This window comes from Engystomops pustulosus, chromosome 5, assembly GCF_040894005.1.
Source record: "Engystomops pustulosus chromosome 5, aEngPut4.maternal, whole genome shotgun sequence".
Lineage (NCBI taxonomy): Eukaryota > Metazoa > Chordata > Amphibia > Anura > Leptodactylidae > Engystomops > Engystomops pustulosus.
The window spans coordinates 39279600-39287426 of NC_092415.1; the positions used below are offsets into that span (position 1 = coordinate 39279600).

Below are 7827 nucleotides of genomic sequence, written 5' to 3' on the forward strand. Positions count from 1 at the left end.
AATTTTTTTCCACTGTACAATAAAGCAACCAAAAAACAGAAAACAACATATTCCTATACAAGATACTGAAATATTATGGGATATAATACATGGGATTGTCTGTTTTATGTGAGTGTGTTAAAAAAAAACTTCCAAGTCATCAGTGATCTTAGCAGCAGAACTGATTGTCTGCTAAGTGACCTTTAAACTTGGAGGGGTAAAAGCATTGTTTTAAATCATTCATGGGATGCTACCACAGCACTTTAAATATCTGGTCAAAAATGGAAGAATTTTGCTCAATTCTTTCTAATTAAAGTCTACGTGTGGGTGACCGTTCCGAAAGGATTTCATGTTGAGTGATCTGTTTGATCTGTTCTAAATAAAAATAAATAAATTGTATCAAAATTCAAAAATATAAGAAAGCATCAAAATATTGTTCCTTTTTGGCATCAGTTCTAAATTTACATGTGAAAACACTTTAAAAAAATTCATTTTAAAGAATATATATGATATACTTCAATATTACTGCTTTCTAGACACCAGCCAAATCTATACAAATCTAATTTTAGGAAGGAAGATAACCGCATCAGGATTAAACCTATTATAACAAGTAATCACGTTATTATCACGTAATTATTCGATACCTCAATTGATGATTAGTCTCATAATTAGTTTAATGATGTGAAGTGCAATGGTAATAAAAAATATAAGATTATTTCCGGCATAAATTCAGTTTATTACCGATTTTTCTCTTCTAACGTAAATTTGCATTGGATAAACGGTATCATCTACTATGTCACCTATGTAAAAGGAATGATTAGTGTCGTATTTACATTCTGAAATGTCATCATTACCCTCCGTATCAGTCAGAAATAGATAAATCAGTGGATTCATACTGTCTATTTCGTCGCAGTCGTTGATAATAAAAGTTGACCTTATTTACATATCTATCTGCCGTCATTCGAATGTAAATCTCGCTTGTAAACGAAATAATGCATTCTGCATTTTTGCACGATTAAAGATGATGGATAAGCTTGGGTGGATAAACATCTACTAACCAATTCTATGCGACTCACATGTCACAATCCTTCTGACACGCGAGTACTAATGACAAGACACAATTAGCATGTGTATGGACAGACGTAGGGAACAGTCACTGGAGACGGAACAATCGAGAGAGAAAAAAACATTGTTCGCATATATTGTAATCTATCTACCTATCTGTGTACCTATATCTCTAAACTCTGCACAGATGAACAGTCAAAATACAATAGATACAAAATAATCAAATACATTTTGTAAAAAAAAAAACTCCAAGCGCAAAGAACATTTTCCTAATTGTATACAGTCTTTCTAGAAAGAGGGTAAAAAGATATCATTATATTTACCAGGATTTCTTTCCCTTCAATAGCCCTATGCAATATGCCTTCATCCTTTTTTGACTGGGAAGTAAACTAGAGGGGGGGGGGGGATACTGCACTACAGCACATACATTGCAATCGCCTCTAGACATGACCCAAAATGATGCTAAGAAGTCTTGCTCTGACCTCCTGCTAACCAGCCTCTTGTGATTAATTCAGCATGTCCTTGAAAGTATCTGCTCGAGAGCATTGGGGCTTTTTTTTAATTTAGGAGATCCTGCAAGCCCACCTATAGTTTCAACCTTGCGTTTTTATATAATATGAAAAAAAAAATTATCTACAAAGGGAGATCGAGGAAAGCTCAAAGACATCACTGCCGAAATACCTCTCGACAATGACCATAATGATGACCTAGTATTTTTACAGAAGCAAATGAATGGAAACATGTTATAAGATCAGTATTTCCGTCTTTGTTTTTTTTTTCTCCCCCTCTTTTACATGTCCTCAATATGTGTCACTTTTTTTTTAGACGTGGCCACAAAATGTTAATTTCTAACCAAACATCAGCAATCACAACCATCACATGGATGGAATAAAAAGAGCAATCTAACATCCAGGGATATGAATTTCTGATCAGTGGCTGGCAGACTGCCGTGAAGGCTTACAGTAATCCCATTGGACAGCTAGGCTTGATGAAGCCTGGGAACAGGCAACCACAATGTAGGTAGTTCACAATTGCAAGCATTTGTCCATAATTTAGAGCTATATGAGAAGTGGAGAGTATTCATCTGAACAACAAGCTGTAATTTTACAACAGTAACATTTATACAATTGTTAACCCATTACAGCCCGGTGCTGCAATAATAGCTTTTCTTGTTAAGACGGCCAAAGACCCACACATCAGCTGCTATGGGCCCTAAGTGCTGCTCACTACACCTTGGGCAACAAATTCATCTAATCAATTTTCCAAAATATTTTTCTTTAAATTTGCAATACGAAAGACTAGTGACTAGTGCTCCTTTGTAATGTGTGTGCAGCCTGTACAGAGACCTACAATAACATTTGTGGTTCAAGAAGCCCATTGGTTGCAAACCATGGGGAATAGCAGCATTGTCGCCTTTTATTTAAGGCAAATTAACCCCCCAAAACTAAATTTATTTTCATAAACTGCCATTAGAAAGCATTGCCTCTATCCCTACATTGTCCCTCTCCATGCATGTAAAGTTAAACAATCAGATCCTAAACCTCTATGCAAATGCACTAAGATTGGTCCAATGAGTCATTATCATATTCAGGGGTCCAGCTTATTCATGAGTGGGAGGCACAGACACACCCCCTGTGCTTTGCCAACAGTTTGTATAATGATGTGACACTCCTGGTACAGGCTCCTCCATGTGCATCCTAGTGCTGGTGCCCCTTGCAGCCTGTGTGTATGAGATAATCCTATACACATGGCTGCACCCTGCATGTGTATGAGAGTTACAACTGAGAGTTACATATCAGGTATTTGTGTAGCTGATGTCTGTGTCTCTCACAAGTGTATAGGAGAACATGTCAGGTATTTGTGTAGCTGATGTCTGTGTCTCTCACAGGTGTATAGGAGAACACAGCAAGTAAGGTACTTTTGTAGCTGATATCTGTGTCTCTCACATGTGTATAGCAGAACATGTCAGGTACTTGTGTATCTGATGTCTGTGCCTCACATATGTGTACAGCAGAACATGTCAGGTACTCGTGTAGCTGATGTCTGTGTCTCACACATGTGTATAGCAGAACATGTAAGGTAATTGTGTAGCTGATGTCAGTGTCTCTCACTTGTGTCTAGGAGAACACAGCATGTCAGGTACTTGTGTAGCTGATGTCTGTGTCTCTCACATGTGTATAGCAGATCATGTAAGGGACTTGTGTAGCTGATGTCTGTGTCTCTCATAGGCAGCAGATAAAGCACAAGCACTGGCAATGATTTAGTATAATACATTGCACAGGCTTCTTTACATAATACAGAAAAGATGATTTTAAAATAATTAATGTATGAATTAACTGGATAAAGGTTGGGATGGAATCCTTGGGAGCTGCTCCAGCAGGTTGTGGAGAATTAGTTACAGAGACATGATGAAATGTGTCCTTTGCATGTATTTAGTTAGTTGTATTTGGACTTTGTGTGAACTTAATGGAAAACATAAAATGTCCACACTGCACTGATATTATATCATCAAATCTAATGAGAAGTAAGCAATGGTGACTTCCTAATCTTAAACAATTTATTGAAGAAAAAACAAACAGCTGTGGGTATATCACCAAAACAAATGTCATTGTCTCTTGTGTCTCAACATGTCTCAACTTGTGAAGTGGGGAACACGATCTCACCAATACCCAAACTCACTTCCACTATATACAAAAGCTTTTAGATCTGGATAGTTCCTCTTCTCCCCAATACATTGTGGCCTGGGAAAAGGAACTACGGATACAACTTCAACCCAAGGAAATCAAACATCCTTAAAACTAGTTGTGCATCACCATGCAAGAAACAAACTTCAAACTCACATTGAGATGGTACAAAACTCCTTATTTCCTACACAAGTTTAATAATTACATCTCTGACACTTGCTGGATACTGGCTCCTACACTCATATCTGGTGGGAATGCGTTAAAATACCACCCTTCTGGTCCAAAGCGTATTCCATAATCTGTAAAATCTGCCCAACAGCGCCACATATCACTCCCAAACTCCCCTTTCTGAACATCAATCCAAACTCACATACCAAAAAACAACCCGGCAATCTTTTCTATCTCCTTTTACTAATGGCCAAATATCTTATACCGCTCAATTGGAAACAAGCTTGACCTCCATCCATAAGACAATGGATCAACAAAACGGCTCAGCTTGCTACTGCAGATTAGAAGAACTTAGCGCTTATGATCGTAGGAAACATAGTGCCTACAAGACACTTTGGAAAGCCTTGTCCTCATTCTTTGAATCCAGACCATGCAAAACATTCTTACAGGAGGATAAGGGAGGGGACTCTCTAAAACCCCCTGCTCTGTGGCAATAATGCAAACCAGGCAAGAAGGAATCTCTAGGGGAGTCCTATCCCTCACCCACACCCCATCCTTCCCTTCTCTTTCAAGACGAGTATAGTCCCCCCTTATTCCACACCTTGTACATTATAACCCAGAGGTACAGCCACTCAGGCCTTCCTTGAGCACTTACCCTCTCAACCCCGTTACTAGGTACCCTAGCTCATACAAACAAGTTAATGTTATTGTCATTGTTAACCCCTTTCCGCACCTTGACGTGATTCTACATCATAGGTTTGCGGGTCGTTCACGTCATGGCGATCGCCCCGGGCACAGAAGTTAAGCCCAGGGCGATCGCCGCAGGATCCCAGTGGTACGCGGTAGCCGGGATCCCGCAGTAACAGCCGGGATTGCGACTATTGCGATCCCAACTGTTTAACCCTATAGATGCCGCGGTTGTAGTGACCGCGGCATCTATGGTGCATCGGCGCAACGATCAGCACCCTCCGTGCAGGGCACGGAGGTGCCGATCATTACCATGGCAACCCTGAGTTCCGATAAGGACCCCAGGGATGCCTATAGTAGCTGCTTGTTAGGTTCGTGCACAGTGCTTGTTAGGATCGTGCAGAATGCATAGGCTGACTATGTAACATGCTGCAATACATTAGTATTGCAGTATATTACAATAAACAAGTGATCAAATGATCACTTATGCATGTCCCACCCTGGGAAAAAATAAAACAGTAAAAAAAAAAAGTTTAAAAAAAAGTGCAACTAAGAAAAAATTATTAAAAAAGAATAAAAGTCCCATCCCAAGCAGTAGTCAAATAAAACATAAAAAAGTGAAAATCACCAAAAAACCACAACGTATTGGGTATCAGAATGTCCAAGTAACAACCCATACCAAATAAAATGGTCACTGAACCCATACGGTGAATGCCGTAAAAAAACACAAAAAAAACTCACAAATTTTCACATCTGACCGCATAAAAAGCGCATAAAAAGTGATCAAAAAGTAAAATTTACCGCAATATGATACCAAGCAAAAGTATAGCTTGTCCCGCAAAAAAAAATCTCTAAACCAGCTCTGTAAACAAAAAAATATAAATGTTCTGCCGATTGTTACACGGCAATGCAAAAACAAGCAAATTTCTCTTAAAATGAGTTCTAAATTCTGCAAAACAAGTTAACCATTAAAAAACCATATAAATGGGGTATCGCCGTAATCATGATGGCCCATAAAATAATGATAACACATTGGGGGTCATTTACTAAGGGAACGGAAATCGGGGGCGTGGCCGAACGGTAACCCGACGGATTCGGAAAAACCGCCGCATTTAAAAAAAAAAATTGGTCGCACAGGCCATACTCACATGCACCACGATGAAGACGATGAACTCCGGGGCACCTCGGCGGACTTCGGCGCAGCAGCGACACCTGGTTGACATTGGGCACAGGACCTTCATGAATCGCCGGAAGACCCGAACGCTCGTCAGAGAAGCCGCCGCTGGAACGCGAATGGACCGGGTAAGTAAATGTGCCCCATTATTTTTATATTTCGGTGAACATCTGGGGAAAAAAATGCTAAACATCATAAACAAAAATTAATGATTTTTTTAAGCACCACCAAGAAGGAGTTAATAAAATCTGATTATTAGCTATTGAACCTCTGTAAATGATGTACCTGAAAAGTGGATCTCACCCACAAAAAAAAATAATCTCCCATATGTCCAAATTACCAAAAAATGAACATTTTATAGCCTGTAAAATGTAACATTGCAGATCTGCTCTAAATGGCGCCTCCTTCCCTTCTATGCCTGGCTGTGTGCCCATACAGCAGTCACCACCACATATGGGGCATCCTCATACTCGGGAAAAAATTGGGTATGAAACTTTGTGGAGTTTTTGTCATTTAATACTTTATGACGGTTTAATTTTTGGCCAAAATTAATATATTGTCTAAAAGAAATTACAGCTTGCAAATGACACCTCCATTTTGTGAAGCATCTAAAGGGTTAACACACTTCTTAAAGTTGATTTTTTACACATTGAGGGGTGTAGTTTCTAAAATGGCATGAGTTATGGGGTTTTACTGCTGTTTAGGCCTGTCAAAGTCACTTAAACCTGAACAGGTGCCTCTAAATAAGGGTTTTGACGATTTTCATAAAAATGAGAAAAATTGCACCCAAAATTCTGAACCTCCTAACAACCTAGAAAAGAGAGAGGATGCATAAAAACCTATGCCGATATAAAGCAGACATTCGGGAAATGTTAGAAAATAAAGTTATTTGGGTGCTATGACTATCTGCCTGAAAAGCAGAAAATTTTGAACTTTGAAAATGAATCATTTTTCTATTACTTTGAAGTACAATGTGTGACAGTAAAACAATCTCAAAATCCCCTGGATATGTTAAAGCGTCACAAAGTTATAACCTCCTTTAATGACACAGGGCAAATTGTAAAAATCAGGCCTGGTCCTAAAGGTCTAAAATGGCTTAGACACAAAGGGGTTAAAGATTTATGTATCATTGTACTATCATCATATATCTCTATTGGAACAATATTTGCCAAGTAAATTGCGCCATATGTTTTCGCATAGATGAGACAGAGATGAGAGATGATGAGATCCATGAGAGGCATATAGCACATCGCATTCTCAGCTCTACTATCAGAGCCATAACATACAAAGCCGTGCTATATTCCTTCCTCCCCCTCCCCTGGATTAAGACCATATCTTTCTGTAGCTTGTATCTTTGCTCTGCTCACAATGTGAGGCAGGAAGTATTTGTGTGAACTTATCCTGGAATGCAAGGGTGGAGGCTATGGTTCAGAGTCCTCCCGACCCTAAACTCAGGAAATTTAAGGTCGGAACCAGAGGCAACTGAAATTCTGTACACTAGGACTGATAGAGATAGGTTGGAATTTTATCTGTGAAATGCTGTATTTTTGTTAATAACAGTGAATTAGAGAATGTGTTATTTTTTTTGTCCTGAGTATATTTGAGAATCTTGTCTTTGAATAAATACCCTTTTAAGTAATATTGAATATTTTGTTATATACGATTTAAACATTTAAAGAAGTTCTCATTAAGCCTTAAAGCTTAGAGTTACCCACAAGACAAATATCCATAATTTTATGTGAGCCGTGTATATTATAGAAGGGAGGTTCCATCTTAGACCTAGGTGATGCGGGAGGGGATCTATATTCAGCCTCCAGACAGAACCTTTATTCTGTATTCAGTCTCCTAGACAGAACCTATAGTTGTTGTTCCCAGCAGGGGATAGACACAGCAACTAACCGGAAGTGGCATGCCATTGTATATCCAGCTTACAAATTTGTATAATTGAAAAAAACTTACATGACATCCCATATTTTTTTTAACAACCCACTTTCTTTAACATACTGGGCTGCAGCATCTGAGGCACTCAATGATCTAGTTACACTTATTTTTTTGTCAGACTTAATTTTC

General features: G+C 38.8%; 1 long non-coding RNA gene across 2 annotated transcripts in view; it reads right to left on the minus strand.

Annotated features, from left to right (window-relative positions):
- LOC140133987 (uncharacterized) overlaps nucleotides 1-1428 on the minus strand; it is a 153011-nt gene extending 151583 nt beyond the window's left edge. For both annotated transcript variants that reach the window (XR_011856011.1, XR_011856009.1), the window contains exon 1: nucleotides 1368-1428. This is a non-coding gene — a long non-coding RNA (uncharacterized lncRNA). The remainder of the gene's footprint in view (nucleotides 1-1367) is intronic.
- Between the last annotated feature and the right edge of the window lie 6399 nt (nucleotides 1429-7827).